The 16,227-nt window shown below is 36.7% G+C and overlaps 1 long non-coding RNA gene across 1 annotated transcript; it reads left to right on the top strand.

The window, feature by feature from the left end:
* The first annotated feature begins 13,811 nt into the window (after window positions 1-13,811).
* On the top strand, window positions 13,812-14,488 carry LOC124635187. The gene is made up of 2 exons (XR_006984976.1): window positions 13,812-13,969; window positions 14,059-14,488. It is a non-coding gene; the product is annotated as an uncharacterized LOC124635187 (long non-coding RNA).
* The last annotated feature ends 1,739 nt before the right edge of the window (window positions 14,489-16,227 follow it).

Genomic DNA, 16,227 nt, shown 5'->3' with positions numbered 1-16,227 from the left:
AGTTGGTCTTACTAGCTAGAAAGTTTAAATGTTTCATAGATATTCATAGTTACAGGTCTTTTAAACTTTTTCTATTTCTCTACCAAAAACTACCCAATCCAAGGAAGCTTTGTTTTAAAGTTTAAGGTAATTTATTTAAGCTTTCAGCTTTAAAAAATAACTCTGGAAAAGTCATAAAGTTAGAAGTTCTGAAATAAAAACAAACTGGACCATTTGAGCGTTAGTAGGTATTCGTTCGGCAGCCGTATAAAATCAAATCGAAATTCTATGAAACTTTGCCGTTCGTTCCTGTAGAATATATTTCAATTGCTCTATTAAATGTATTTTTTGTAATAGATTCTCTAAATCAATGTGCCAACTCAGATTAATTAATTATAATAAATTAACAGACGATGCTTTTGCTGGTGTGCATTGTAAGAAGAAATAATATTGTGATTAAGTGGTTTAACATTATATCTATTTTATTATAGGATCATAGTTATAATATGAGAATTTAAAAGACTTATTCTTGAGTAACAAAAACAACGATGATTCACTACTGAGTACCTACGTAAGTACCTAAGTTCACTCTGAGAAAATAAATACTGCATTAATCATCATATCGCACTCGCTCGAAGCCGACTGATAATTTAAGACAAACCAGGGTTTTCCTTATCCATTAATTCCATTAGTCAGCGGCGTCCAAGATAATGTAGAAAGTACCTACGTGTCACTTTGGGAAAGTCATACTGGTTACTTGCCAAACCAACCAACCAACCGACTGTTTACAAAAATGTGAAGTTTAGGCCACTAAATAGGTATACCTAACATTAATTGTCATCATCAGCTTCTTTTAGAGAATTAACCACTAAAAGTTGGTTAACTATCCGTTGGATACTGAATTTGTCTCTCCTTTTCACCTACATACTTAGTGACTAATTAAAATCAAGGTTTTAAAGTAGGTGAATAATAGCAGCAACAGGATGCACTATACATTTCTTCCAGTAAACAAGAAATAGCCTTGTCAGTTGACCCTCCTACGTTAGCTAATGACAATAAGAGGTTTTTAGGGTTCCGTACCCAGAGGGTAAAACGGGACCCTATTGCTTTCGCTCCTCTGTCCGTCCGTCCGTCTGTCACCAGGCTGTATCTCATGAACCGTGATAGTTAGAGAGCTGAAATTTTCACAGATGATGTATTTCTGTTGCCGCTATAACAACAAATACTGAAAACTAGAATTAAATAGGTATATATTTTGGGGGGCTCCCATACAAAAAACGTGATTTTTTTGTCCGTTTTAATAATAATGGTACGGAACCCTTCGTGCGCGAGTCTGACTCGCACTTGGCCGGATTTTTCTACACTAGTGTGCGTGCGTCTAGATGCGTTTAATTATGTCGAGTGTATGACGTCACGTAACTGACCTATCCAACACGTTTCCATGTAGGGTATGCGTTAATAAATGCACTTGAAGGATCATTGCTTATTGATATGTTAAATAGTGTTATTTACCCGACTGTGCGGTGCAAATGAGGGGGTTATATAATAGGTAAGTTTATTCGTAAGTATGTAGCTACAGGATTTTGCAAATAGCAACACTATCATTTTGAAGTGTACCGATATTACACCGCGGTAATCAAGACATCGAGTCGTCATCCCATGAATTACAGATAGATTTAACTACATTTGATTTAATAATTGCATGAAGAAATAGAAGTGTTAAACGCCTTTAATATAGAAGATACAAACTGTGCTAATGGTGCAAATGTAAGTAGAGGCAACCTATTCAAAATATAACGAAGATCTACCTATTTGCGGGGTAAAACATTGAAATGGCATAACGAAAGTAAGTATTTACAAAAGCACTTGAATGAGAATATCAACAATTTCACGAGACATTTTCATTGCATTTGTGTCTAGTACATTGTTCTATAAAACCAAGTCTGGCAGAACAAGACGTATTCGAACTTCGTAAGAAAAACAGTCCATTTCCCTCGCAATTTATTTTACAGCAGTAAGGTACGCTTCGGAAATTATTACAAATTTACTTGGAAACTCTTCGTTTGCGTTAATTATGCGTCCCAAAAGTCCTTAAGGCACTTCATTCGTCATTTTACTTAATTTTTCTTTTCAAATAAATATGCTTGTTAAGTTTTCTACTTTTTCAAATGTCACTAGAGTATGTACCTAGTTGAATTGGTAAAGAAATTGGTTTAAATTAATCGTTAATTATTAAAATTATATAGACTTTGTTTACCCTCTTAGAAAGTATCGAATTATGAAAACTAACAAGTTCCTTCTATACTATTTTAAATATTTACATCGATTTTTTACCTTGGACATAACAGACGCGGCGTGAAACATCTTAAGTTCTTGTTAAAAACGTACTTTTGAAGTCTACTTTCTGGCCTTTTCACTGTCGAGGCCTTTGTTCTACAATGAAACAATAAAATGTCAAAATCTTCTTGCAGATAAGTCGTCTATGGTTTGCTAATTTTCTTTTTATTTATCCACGCATTAGAAAAGTTTTTCGGACTCAGCGCAAAAAGGCACTCACAAAGTCTTACATTTGTATGTATCAAAAAAAAAAATTGTTCGGCGGCCTTTTACAGAACCTGACCAGACCATTACAGAAACAAAATCCGACAAACTTAATACATAATATAATTTCCCACAGAACTTACCTTTCTGAATGCTTACCATACACAATTCCGATAAATCAACATAGCTATGAATGTCGAGTATTTAATAATAAACGTTCTGCGCAACTCAGCCTCAGTCCGATATAGTGAGACCAAGTTTTTCTTTGTCATCAACACCCTTTGAGCAAACTGATAAACTTGTGGAGAGAACAAGGTTGTATGATCAATACTGTGACGTAACGGGCACAAGATATCGTGACGAGTTTTCTAATTGTATGCAGCTCGACATTGCTTTTTTTCTTTGGAAAATTCTGTAAGTAGTAAAAAGATTTTTCTCGGGGACTGTTGACTTTCAAAAAGTATGACTTGTCAGTCAAGTTGATGGCTCGTAATTTCAGCTTTTAACATTGTAAATTAGCCCGAGGGTTTAGGCTTAATTTTCACTAAAAGTTGGTGTCTGATAACAGTTTAGTAGCTAGTTCTGCGAGCTCTAGTGGAAAAGCCTAACTTCAAAGAGAGGCGTTTTACAAGCAACCACAGTTGACCGCTTAAAATTCCGTGGACGTATCGCTCAAAATTAAATCCTAGGTGTTATTTACTTTTGTTCCCGATATTAATTACACTTTTACACAAAAAAACTTTTGATCGCTCGCTAATTGAAACTTGGTCTCTTTTGTAAAAAAGCGTTAACGGGAGCGAATAAAACGACTGAAATTAAATTCACCGTCCATCATAATGGACCGTTTTGATTTCCTTTACGCAAAAAACGAGTTAAAAAAAGAACCGTTCCGAGTTCAAATAACAACCGCATTTAATTAAAATGCAGTTTTGAATTTAGAAAAATATTCTATTAGGTATCTCTGTTTGGCCAGCTTCTTTTTTGTTGTTTTGTACAAAACTTTTTGGAGTTCTTTTAAAATAAAATGGAGAGTATGAATAAAGAACAAACAAGAATTTTATGCAGGGTCCGGTATAGACATAAGATTTTCACACAAGTTACAGGAATGAGTATTACTTGGTGGAAATACTTTTAAAAAAGCAATCTTCATAAATATTAGAAGGGAGTTATTGCATATCCTTTAGTTATTAAACAATTTGACTAAAGAAATTCAATCGGCCTAGTCAAGTGTACATGAGATGGCATTCTCGTTATGTTCAATTCACTTAGAAGGCAGTATCACTGTGCAGTGTGCAGCCGCTAAGCATCGCTTTGCGCTAGTAAACGCTCGACGTAATATGCGGTCACCGAGTATGTAGGAAATGGAGATTACGTGAATTTAATCTAAAGACTTTTTTGATTATTAATTTCAATTTCAATATTTTATTGCACTCCATAAGTTTCATAAAGGTGTTACATTAGATTTTTTTATTTTAAGTCGTGGTGGCCTAGTGGGTAAGAGACCAACCTCTCAAGTATGAGGGCGCGGGTTCGATCCCAGGTCAGGCAAGTACCAATGCAACTTTTCTAAGTTTGTATGTACTTTCTAAGTATATCTTAGACACCATTGGCTGTGTTTCGGATGGCACGTTAAACTGTAGGTCTCGGCTGTCATTGAACATCCTTGGCAGTCGTTACGGGTAGTCAAAAGCCAGTAAGTCTGACCCCAGTCTAACCAAGGGGTATCGGGTTGCCCGGGCAACTGGGTTGAGGAGGTCAGATAGGCAGTCGCTTCTTGTAAAGCACTGGTACTCAGCTGAATCCGGTTAGACTGGAAGCCGACCCCAACATGATTGGGAAAAAGGCTCGGAGGATGATTAGATTTTTTTATTTTATTAAAAAATAACTTGTTGCAAAAGGTACCTTATCCGTCTCTGTTAACCAAATGAGCATATGTTTGGGCACGAAAAACGGCATTTGCATATAAAATTTTACTGCTCTACCTGAAAAAAAAAATCTAGTAAAATATTCAAAAGTGTTACTGGAAACGGTGCTTACTACTTACTGTACGTTGTTCAGTTGTACGAATGATTAAATAATATGAGTCTTGAACCGGTTCATTCCAAATTGTCAAACTACTTACCACATACACACATAAACCTCTTTCTGGTTGGCTTAAGCCAATTATTACAAGTCGATATGTTGGTATGAATAACATTTACTGTGGAAGGAGAGTCTTGTACTTACTCTGTGCTTCAGAACTACTTATCTGTGTTAAATCATCTAATTAGATTGCGGAGGCGCCCACAAGCCTCTCTACCGTTACTTAGGTATTTACGCGTTGGTTAAATTATACTACAGCTTACAATTATCATGTTATAGTTGCAGTGGCGTAGCGTGGGTATCTGCCGCCCGGGGCAGTTGTCGATTTTGCCGCCCCTTCCCGTGTATTTTTTTTTTAACAAATGTTACTGGCCGTTTGTCATTTTTAACTTCAAAAAAAGGGTTTTCTTTTGTATCGACGTTAAAAATCTTCAAATGACCCTTCCCGCTGTGGGTTAGCAGCGGTGAGGGAGTGTCAGACTCTTACTGACTAAAAACCGTCGTGTTCCGTCGAAGGCCTTTTATGTTCCAGAGCCGCGGTAACTCTTTCGAACAACCCGCAGCCCCGGCAGAAGGGGGAGGTTCTCAAGTAGACTTTTCTTTTGTATCTTTGTTACTTGATTTCTTGAAGGTTTTAAAATTCTTTTAGGTAAGCAGGCTAGCGAATTTGGTACCTATAAGTATATATGAAATTGAAATAATTTAAAAAGCGGGGCTACTTTAAACTGTTTAACAAATTAATTTAATTTACGGGACTTAAACTAGTTTCCAAGGAACTATACCTAAGCGTGAAATTTGGCTTGTATCTAGGTAGGTATTGCTTATAGCATTCAAGTTTATCTAAACCAGTGGTTCTTAACCTTTTAGTCATGAGCGACCACATTAACTAAAGTTTCTCTTGCCGGGGACCACCTCATCGGTTTACCTAAATTAGCACTCAGCTAAACGCATGTCGGCAGTTGTGTAGGTAAGCAAATCCAAATAAAGAAAAACTTGCCTATGTAGCTTCAAAATGCGCGAGCGAAGCGAGCGCGAAATTTTTATCGGACTTAAACCAAATATTACGTAAAATGTAGCCCAAACGTACTTAACTTTTTGTTTGTAGACAGATGCAAAAATAAGGGCACATTGTTTTTGAATACGCGAGCGAAGCGAGCGCGAAATTTTTATCGGACTTAAAAATAACGTAAAATTTAGCCCAAGCGTACTTAACGTTTTGTTTGTTGACAAATGCAAAACTTAGGGCCATAATATAGTTTCTGACTACGCGAGCGAAGCGAGCGCGAAATTTTTATCGGACTTAAACCAAATATTACGTAAAATTTTGCCCAAACGTACTTAACTTTTTTTTTGTTGACAAATGCAAAATTAAGCGCATACAGTTTCTGAATACGCGAGCGAATCGAGCACGAAATTTTAATTATTTTTTATTTAAGACTCAAAACCAAAATTACGTAAAATGTAGTGTCACATGTGTTTTAAGTACCAAATTTTAACAATAATTAATTTAAAGTTTAAAGTTTCAACTTTCTTGTTTAATGTTTTGTTATTGTTAGACAGTTTTATGTAGCGGCGCAGATACTACACTTCTGGACACATCTATTGGCCCACCTTGTATTTTCAGTTTCGTTTGGTCCTAGCTAAAATTTTATACTAGGTCGAGCAAAAAGTTTTTATGCAGTTTTGAACCTGGCACATTCACAATTTCATTCAACAGTCTTTTTTTGAATTTCGAACACAGAATTTAAAGAAACAAAAGACAATTTGGAGCCTGTTTGTTGATATCAAACAATTGAGTACTGAGAAAACTTGGTTTTATTGGTTTTAATTGGATTTAATTCTCGAAAAAGTGATTGATATCTTTGGTTTTGCAACAAACATTACTTAATCTTAACGTTAAGGTGAGGTTCTATCAATTATCTATGGATACTTCACCTGAAGTCGCCGCTCAAGCTGTGGCACTTATTCAGGCTGGACACAGCCAAAGAAATGTGAGTGCTCAACTTAATTTAAGTCGATCTGCGGTCCGAAATGTTTATCGGAGGTACCTAGAGACTGGCGGCTTTGTTCGTCGCCAAGGGAGGCCACGATCTCGGGTCACAACTGAAAGACAGGATCGATACATCGTGACGACCAGCTTGAGAAATCGTCATCTTACCTCTATTGAGATACAAAACCAACTTCGCGACTTCCACGGAGTATCTGTGAGTGCTCGAACTGTTAGGAGAAGGTTAAAAGAATGCGATATGGTACCACACAAGCCAGCTAATGGGCCCAAACTAACGCGAGCCCACCGAACAGCGCGCCTTCATTTCGCACGCAGTCATTTAAATTGGACACAGCAAGATTGGAGCCGTGTACTCTTTTCTGATGAGTCTAAAATTGTGTTACATGGCAATGATGGAAGGAAGAAGGTCTACCGACGTAAGGGAGAGCATTTTGCACAATGCTGCTTTGAAGAGAGGGTTGCTTATGGCGGTGGCTCATGGACTGTCTGGGGCGGTATATCCGCGAGCGGCAAAACTCAACTTGAGGTTGTTACAGGACCACGGCTGCCAACATTAAATGCTGAAAGGTACATTAGTGAGTGCTTAGAACCCCACGTGATACCATACGCGGACTATGTGGGCCCAAATTTCCTTTTTATGCATGATAATGCAAGAGCCCATGCGGCCGGCATCGTCAGGGAATATCTTCGGGATGTGAATATCACAGTTATGGACTGGCCAGCTAGAAGCCCAGATATGAACCCCATTGAGCACATGTGGGACGAGCTAAAAAGACGTGTTAGGGCTCGTCAGCCAGTTGCCCAGACGATGCAGGAGTTGAAAACTGCCATAGAAGAGGAATGGGAGATGATCTCTCAAAATTTCATAGAGCGGTTGATAAACTCTATGCCTAATCGTATGAGAGCTATGGTAGATGCTCATGGAGGCAACACGCGTTATTAAATTAAACCTTTCTTTGATAAAACATGTTTTTTATTCAAAAATCAATTGCCTTTAACAAGGCGCATATCCGACTTGTTAGGCGTAGCTCCATGTGGTATGGTATTCTGAATTCAAATTTAAAACAATACGATCGAAAAAGAAGGTAAAATGTATCAGGTTTAAAACTGCATCAACAGTTTTTGTTCAGTCTAGCAATCATATTTCGGTAGGGGCCATCGAAACCTAAACTCTAAGGTGGGCCAATAGATGTGTCCAGAAGTGTAGTTGCGAACAATTTTTTTTTTTAATTGGGTAAATTTTGCCGCCCCCTAAAAGCTGCCGCCCGGGGAATTTGCCCCCCCCTGGCCCCCCACGCTACGCCACTGTATAGTTGACTACATTTTAGGACACAAATCTCACGTGTACTTCTGGTAGCATCTTTATCCTTGCGGTCTTGCGGAGGAACTACTTGATCCCAAAAATAATAAAACATATGACTATTATGACGTGAAAGTTACATATCTGGGATTATGGACGACGACAAATATCTGGTTTTGCCTGGCAATCTGACAGCAGGATTATAGTTTCTGTATCAACAAATCGCACCATTCAGTACGTCACAGTATCTGCATATTTTTATTACGTAATTGAGTACAATACTCGACTGTATCAAATTTGCTTATATTTTCCAATTACCTATTTGAAAAAATGGATAGGAGGTTGCAAGTTGATGCTGTTTATACAGATTTCAAAAAGGCTTTTGACAAGGTCGATCATGATATTTTACTAAATAAAATAGCATTTAATGGGATACGATGTAGTTTGCTGCGCTGGTTCTCATCTTATATTAAAAATAGAACACAAAAGGTTGTCGTAAATGGTCATCAGTCAGAAGTAGTACATATAACTTCAGGTGTTCAAGCAAGGCTCGATTTTGGGACCGCTACTATTCATTCTTTACATAAATGACATAGACAAGTGTTTTAAACACACAAATTTTCTGGTATACGCTGACGACCTTAAAATTTATAGATCTATACAGACCTTAGAGGATTGTCAGCTGTTCCAGCAAGATCTAAACAGACTCTCTGAGTATTGTCAGAATAATAAACTGCACTTAAGTCTCCCTAAATGTAATTGTATTAATTTCACGAAAAATAAATTCATTGTTAACTTTAAATATTCATTACAGAACACAATACACAGGAAATTATCTGCTGTGCGAGATCTCGGTGTGCTGATTGATGACAAGTTATCCCTAAACCAACATGTTGAGAAAATAGTTAAAAATGCCTTTAAAATGTATGGCTTTGTTATGAGATCGTCCACTGCATTTAAACGAACCTCTACTTATCTTTGTTTGTATAAGACGCTAGTCCGGTCACAATTGGAATACGCCGTGCCTGTCTGGAACCCGTTTTACCAAAAATATAAAGATGAAATTGAAAGAGTTCAGCGTAGATTTCTGCGTGCTATGCATTACGGGTGCCACAAAGTATATTTATCCTATTCAGAGCTGCTTGATAAATATAAACTGAACACCCTGGAAGATAGACGTAAATACCTAGATGCATCTGTATTGTATGGTATCGTCCGTGGTAGCTTTGATAGCATAGATCTCATAAGTAAACTCTGTTATGCGGTCCCACGCACGGTTAATAAACGCAGTGTCCGTGCTGGTACTTTATTTGCTGTGAATTCTTGCCGAACTAATGCTGGTCTGCGCTGTCCTATCCGTCGTATGGTAGAATCTTACAACTGTAACTTTGTTGACATAGATATTTTTGTATGCTCTAAATCTAAATTTAAGTATGATGTATTAAAAATTATAAACAAAAATAAATAAAATAATAACTGGAATGTATACTAATAGGTAAATTTATCTAATTTAACGTACTCATTTAATTTTACCTCTGTACTAATCACTCATTTTGTTAAAAATTCTTCCTTAAGTTGTTGTTGTTGTTATAAAACCAACATGCTATATTAATTTATTAATTGTTACTTGCATGATATTTCTTTTTTCTTTTCTCATATTTATTGTACTGTTAATTTTAATTCTACTTTAATTTACTGTATTGCCATTCTAGCGGCACCCATTATTACCATATCTTTGCTAATATGTGGATAATGTAGTGGGCTGCAATATTGTTTAATTATTAGTAACTATTTTTGTACCATTTATATTGTAGCTGTTTATTGTCCCATGATGAATAAAATAAAATAAAATAAAATACGTGGATTCTAAGTAACAGAAGCATGGGGAACATGACCTTGAATGGTTCCTAATAAAGATTGCGTGAAGGCATCCAATTTGATCACGTTACATACGCTGTATTGGCTTTGCAGGATAGTAGCCAGTTGCGCAGGACATATTAGGTATAGTGCGCAAGCATTTGCGCAGATACTGGTCCACTCTCTATTCCTTCACTCTATCCGTCGTGTCGGCAATTTGACACGATCGGAGAGAGATCAGGCGCATGACCGACATTAACTTTCTGTTCTTATTACTTTTGTACCAAAAACAAGTAGTATTTATCCTCTGTCAGTACATTTTTCACACCGATGGGAATGTTGATAAGGCATTAATTCTACGAAAATGGTATCAGTTTATCTGGCCTTGGGGCTTTTCAGACTTTGCTGACCAGCTCTAGTGCCCGTCACTGTTATGCCGATAAACTGAAGTGGTCTGGTTTTTGATTGTTTGTGAATTTCACACATACATGCATTGTTTTAGGTGACTCTTGACATATACTGAGCCGAATGTTTGAAAACCAGTCGTCTCCGGGTATCACTCTATCTTGTTTAAAAACCTTCAGATCTCAGATGAGCCATCAATAAGTACCTATATTTCGAAGCTCCACATGTTTAGATTAATATTAAAGTAAACTGTGACGGATTGTAAGAAATGTGGTAATCTGTCAGAGTTGTATTATATGTTAAAATCTAACTAAACGTAAAAAAGCAACACAGTATAGTACCAAGTAAAAAAAGTAAAGTAAATAATATAATTTGAGTAAGAAAAAAATGTTCAAGTACTTTTTCTACGCAGCAACAACAGCCATTGCATAATATCGAAAGATTTGCAGCAAATCCTACTGCCTGATAACTACTGTTCGAGATTCATCTCAGAGATATGTTAACGCCGGGTTTACATAATCTTAATCATCAGTTCACGTACACTTTGTCACGATGTCTACGTCAGTGACTGTGTTCTGTTACTAAGAACATTGCATTAAAAAGAGAGCGCATGATGATGGCTTAAAATTAAAATATAATATTTGACTAGCTGTTTCAAGCGGTTTTACTTGTGCCCCGAATTTTCCAGTCTCTTCATCGACATTGTGATATATACAAAAAAAAATATGTTCAGTAGGTAGCTGTGTAGCGTGGAAGGAAAATATCTAACATCCGTTCGCACCTACTTACACACATATTTTTTGTCAAGTTTATCATATTAGTATAATATTTAGTACTTTCCCCGTTTTCCCGTAAAGTATATTCTTCTTCCTCCTGCCCTGTTCCCAATTTTATTTGGGATCGGCGCAATATGTCATCCTCTTCCATTTTCCCCTGTCACTCGTCATTAGTGTTGCCCAAATGCAAGAACAAGACGAGACTTAGCCAGTCTTGGTCTTGGTCTTGCGCCAATACACCTGGTCTTGGTCTTGGTCTTGGTCTTGCGCTCCCAGTCTTGGTCTTGGTCTTGGTCTTGCAGCAAGAGTCTTGCAAGTCTTGCAAATACCTATTAGTCTATTACTATTTATTAAAGTTTACTTTAAATCTTAGAAAAACGTATTAGAATTGGAACATTGTGAGCTTGAATTAACATAGCCATAGTAAAGATCAAGCAGATTATTAAATAACTGAAGATTTGATAAGAAATTCGAAAAATCAACTGACCTACATGTCGTTTTCCATGGAAGTAACTGTTTCTTAATAAACATTTATGATTTATAAGCTTACATTTGCTAAAACATGTAAAAAAACAAATTAATTACAATAACTTGACTGTATTTTAAAGAACAATACTTATCTGTCTAGAAAGAGATTGAACCCTCGACTTATAAGAAATTTAATAAAAGAGTTTTACGATTTATCATTTATTTTTTACATATAAGTGAATGTTTTGGAGTACATCTATACTAATATTATAAAGCTGAAGAGTTCGTTTGTATGTTTGATGACAAAAGTTAAAATAAATAAATAAGTCCTGAACGTCACATACCTCCAAAGTTACTATTCCTCGTGGACGAAGTCGCGGGCACAGCTAGGAAATACTTACTCTCATCATCTCTCTCAGATATATTCGGGCTGGTAAGTAATACAAAACTCTTATCGCAGGCTTTTTATTTTATTAGTAGGTAAGTACCTACGCTTTTTATATTATTTTATTAGTTTTGTAGAATTAATTCCAATTAAGAAAAAAAAGAAAACACTTAATTCCAATTCTTCCTTCATACTTTTACGGGCTTAGGATCGTCAGAAACATTTTTCGTAATAAACCGAAACAAAGTGATGTAAGTTGACAATGACGTATTATCAGGCCTCTGTCACTCTCTGTACTTGCGCGCGATAAATGCCTACCGCTCGCTGGGTTACCGGCAGCCCCACGCGGCTCAGGGCGCACAACAGTCACACGCGCCGCGCGCAACACAATATTTTTATTTCGTGCGGGTTGATCACTCCTCGGTTGCGTAACATTATTAGATTGTTAGGCGCAGCGTACAATCTTCTTGCTACCCTTAAATTGTCACCAGCTATTGCGTACACGCGTACCATTTGTAGGTACTCGATATTCGAGTAGCGACGGTTCCTATCACTCATCATGCAAGACGTTTTAAAACCTATTTTTAAGTAAAAGGCGGCATTTATCAAAGTCCACGTGGACTCTTTGAAAAGTGCCGTCGTCGTCTTTGGCGGTGCCGTCGTGCCGCTCGTGGAATGAATCTCATTGGATGACAGACGACAGTCCACGTGGACTGTGCTAGATTGGCTTACGATATTTTGTCTCGTAAAAAATGGAGATGGAACGATCACTCGACTCGAGCGCTGGGAAGGTACCTACTTTCTACCGTTTGATACGTAAACATTATTAACAGAATGTTTCTTATTTCTAATGTATTAATTATTTTTCTTTGCACCTATTATCTTAATTAATGCTGTAAAAATAATAATCGTGCCTAGTGGTATTTTATGTCGGATACATTGAGTGGACCACCTTTGTAAGACGACTAAAAAGTCGCGGTGTATTTAAAAGTGGCTACAATATTTATTAAACGGGTGATATTTGAACACTTTTTTGCTATTTTTTCTTGTAAAAACTTAAGAAATATAATGACTAAATGTACAATAATAGTACCTAAGTAATTAGTTTAAAACCATATAAGTAATCAATATTATAATATATACTTACTAGAATGAATTAATATGACATCTACTACCTATCCTTACCATTTTATCCTAATCATAATACTACTTGCTTGATCAGTATAATGTATTCATTTTCATTCTAAGCACTCTGAAACTTATTTATTCTTTGGAACACCTGTATGTACTCTACTAGGAAATTATTTTGCATGAGTATCAGTGGCGAAGGGTGGTTTAATGAAATAGGGAAGCCGCAGCAAAAAAAAAAAACTGGGGGGGGGGGAGTACTCAGGGATGGGGGGGGGAGAGGTAATGGAGGTAATTTCTCAGTCCACCTTTTAGCACTGACTGAGAGACTGATAGTTTGAACATTGTTTTCTCGAGGAATTCGGCAGATTATTAATATCTATAAAACTTTATTATCTTTAGTTAGGTGTATTAACTACTAGAATCTGAGAAAACTTGGCACTAGAAACAATACATTTTAAGTATTTAATTTACAACGGCCTGTTAGCCATTGATATTTATCGTAGGTATTTATCCGTCAGGACGTTAGTAATTTTAATATAGACGTAATATTGGTAGGTAATTCACCCGAGCGGCGTGCCCGAGTTTTATAACACGTTTTTATTCTCAAAACTTAACCTTGAAAAATAAGTTCCTTCCTAAAGTAAACAATCTGTCGGATCGGAAAACAGTCTAATGCGATAAATGCTATAGGTACATTAAAAAGAAACCTGATGCCAACTGTCTACGTATCAAAACACATCATTTCAACGTAGATATCTCTATTTTCACTAGGTACACACACTGTACTGTAGTACGGTACTTGTACTGAGTACCAGGTCACACAGTGCAATCGCGGGAGTTAGTAGGGAGTAATGATACTGCCAACTATTTAACCCTTAGTAGGTATTGTGGGTCAAATTCGACCCAGAAGCGGACATTTTCGGTAATTATTCTTTTAATATTTATGCTACGACTGCGCGCTTCTACGTATTCTCAGTGCGTCGCTAGCTGCGGCGGGGGGGCGGATGCGCAGCGCTGCAACTATCTTAGAAGCAAAGGTAAGTAGCCGACTGGGTCACGTTTGACCCACGACACCAAGTAAGTAGCTTTTTTCACTGAGCGTAATTTGTAACTTTTTTTGTTTTAGTGAATATTTCTACTACAATGGGGGCTTTTTGAACGATAGACAAATCGAGGAATTGATGAACGACTCAAATGATGATTTGGAATCGGAAAATCGGAAAGGACACCAAATATAAACCAACTTTCAGTTATCAGTCCCAGTTTGAAGAATCAGTTGCATCGACCTCTTCTGCAGCTTCAATTTCAAGTCGGAAAAGGGCCCGATGCTACCTATGCGATTGGAAAAATGACCGAAAACATTCTCTAAAATGTTCTAAATGTTTACATATTATTTGTAAGACACATTCCTTCCAAAATGTTCAGTGTTCTAGTTGTCAGAAAGTATAAAGACTAATCTTGTTAGTTTGGAAAAAGTCGTTTTGATTTTGGTTGTCATTTTTTTTATTTTATGCTGATCTCAGAAGTAATTTATTTTTTTGTTATCATAAGGATATGAGAAGTGCCATACATATCTTTCAGTTAAAGTTTTTCATACATTTCTATTTTTTTTTTATGTTTTAAGTTCACACTAACCAGAAAGTGCCAAAAAATTAGGTTAGTTACAAATGTGTGTAAAACATAATATTTTTTTAATATTCTAAAATTAAACTAAGATAATTTTGTAAAAAATGCTTCTTTTATTTCATAACTAACCATATTTTATACAAATAATAAAAAAAATACGTTCTGCAACAGATTTTTTGGTATGGGTAAAATTTGACCCACGATACCGGTAGTGTTGCCAAAAAAGGCGATACCAGCTAAGGGTTAATCAAAATTATATACTTGCTTGGTGAATTCATAAAAATAAATAAATTCCCAACTAGGGTCATTACATCGCGGAGAATCTTAACACCGCGATTCAGGATTTGCATAAAAATGCACAACGCCATCTATGTTGACATAATGTAACTAAAACACACACACGAACTATGTTATTTCCAAATGATACACACACTAATAAATTCAATTAAGTAATACAAAGAACAAATTGTTAATGGTATTATCTAAAACAAAATAAGAACAATGAGAGTGAATTTGTCTGATTTGTTTGTTTACATATTTGAGAAAGCGCTGTCACTCGCGCGTAGACAGATATAGCTACTCTACTCTTGACGCGTTCTTTCTCGTTCACTCGCGAGCTTTGATTGGTGGAAGCCGCTCCGTGAGCCGGCTTACCGCTCGCCCTTATTTTGCGAACATCGCGCGGCGCGGCGTGGATGACGTCACGCAAGCGTAGTTTTGTATGGAGGAGGAAGCCGCGGCTTATTTAGTAGGAGCAAAATGTTTCAAGTAATTTATAGACAATTTTTTTTACGGTGGTAGGCGTTTTGTTATACCTACATATTTAAATGATTATATTAATTATACCTATACCTATATTATAACTTATACCTATGCTTCTTTCTTGAAATTCGAAAGGGAAGCCGATGGGAATCGGCTTATAAGGACGCCTCGCCACTGATGAGTATACGTATTACGTACGCCCTATGGCGGCAATCAAATAGTGTCAAATTATGTTATGATTTCGGCGTGGCGGCAACGATTGTTGTAGATTTCGAAAAGCGGCAAATTTCTTTGAGAAGTAAGTACAAAACCTTTGATGCCGCATTATCAAAGTGCCGATGGTTAAAACATAACTAGGCATGCACTCAGTTTGATTTTAATAGATATTTTTTTATTCGCTATGTTTATGGTATTAGTCGTAATGCGCATAGGTCCAGTTTTTCATATTCTTTGATACAGTTTTTATCGTCTCATAGAATTCCTAAGCGTACCTACCTATACACCGAACTGTTACACCTAACTACTCAGTGAAATAGCGCTAAGTCCTAGCTGCAAGACGCAAGAGTCTTGCAGGCTAAGTCTTGTTCTTGCTCAAGTCTTGCACGGTCAGTCTTTGTCTTGGTCTTGCTAAAAATACGCGGTCTTGTTCTTGGTCTTGGTCTTGCAAAAACGCAAGAACAAGACCAAGACTGCAAGACCAAGACTGAATTTGGGCAACACTACTCGTCATATTGACACTCACTCCCTTCCTATTTATATCATCTTCCAGGCAATCCATCCATCTTTTCTTACGTCCTCCTCTTCCTCTCCATCCATCCCGTAAAGTATCTACTTCAGTATTATTTCAATTTTCATAGAATTTTGATAAACTGGATTTTTTTACTTACCGGTATTATCTTTCTTCTCC

Source organism: Helicoverpa zea, chromosome 12 (assembly GCF_022581195.2).
Source record: "Helicoverpa zea isolate HzStark_Cry1AcR chromosome 12, ilHelZeax1.1, whole genome shotgun sequence".
Taxonomy (NCBI): domain Eukaryota; kingdom Metazoa; phylum Arthropoda; class Insecta; order Lepidoptera; family Noctuidae; genus Helicoverpa; species Helicoverpa zea.
This window is presented reverse-complemented; position numbering and strand designations above follow the sequence as displayed.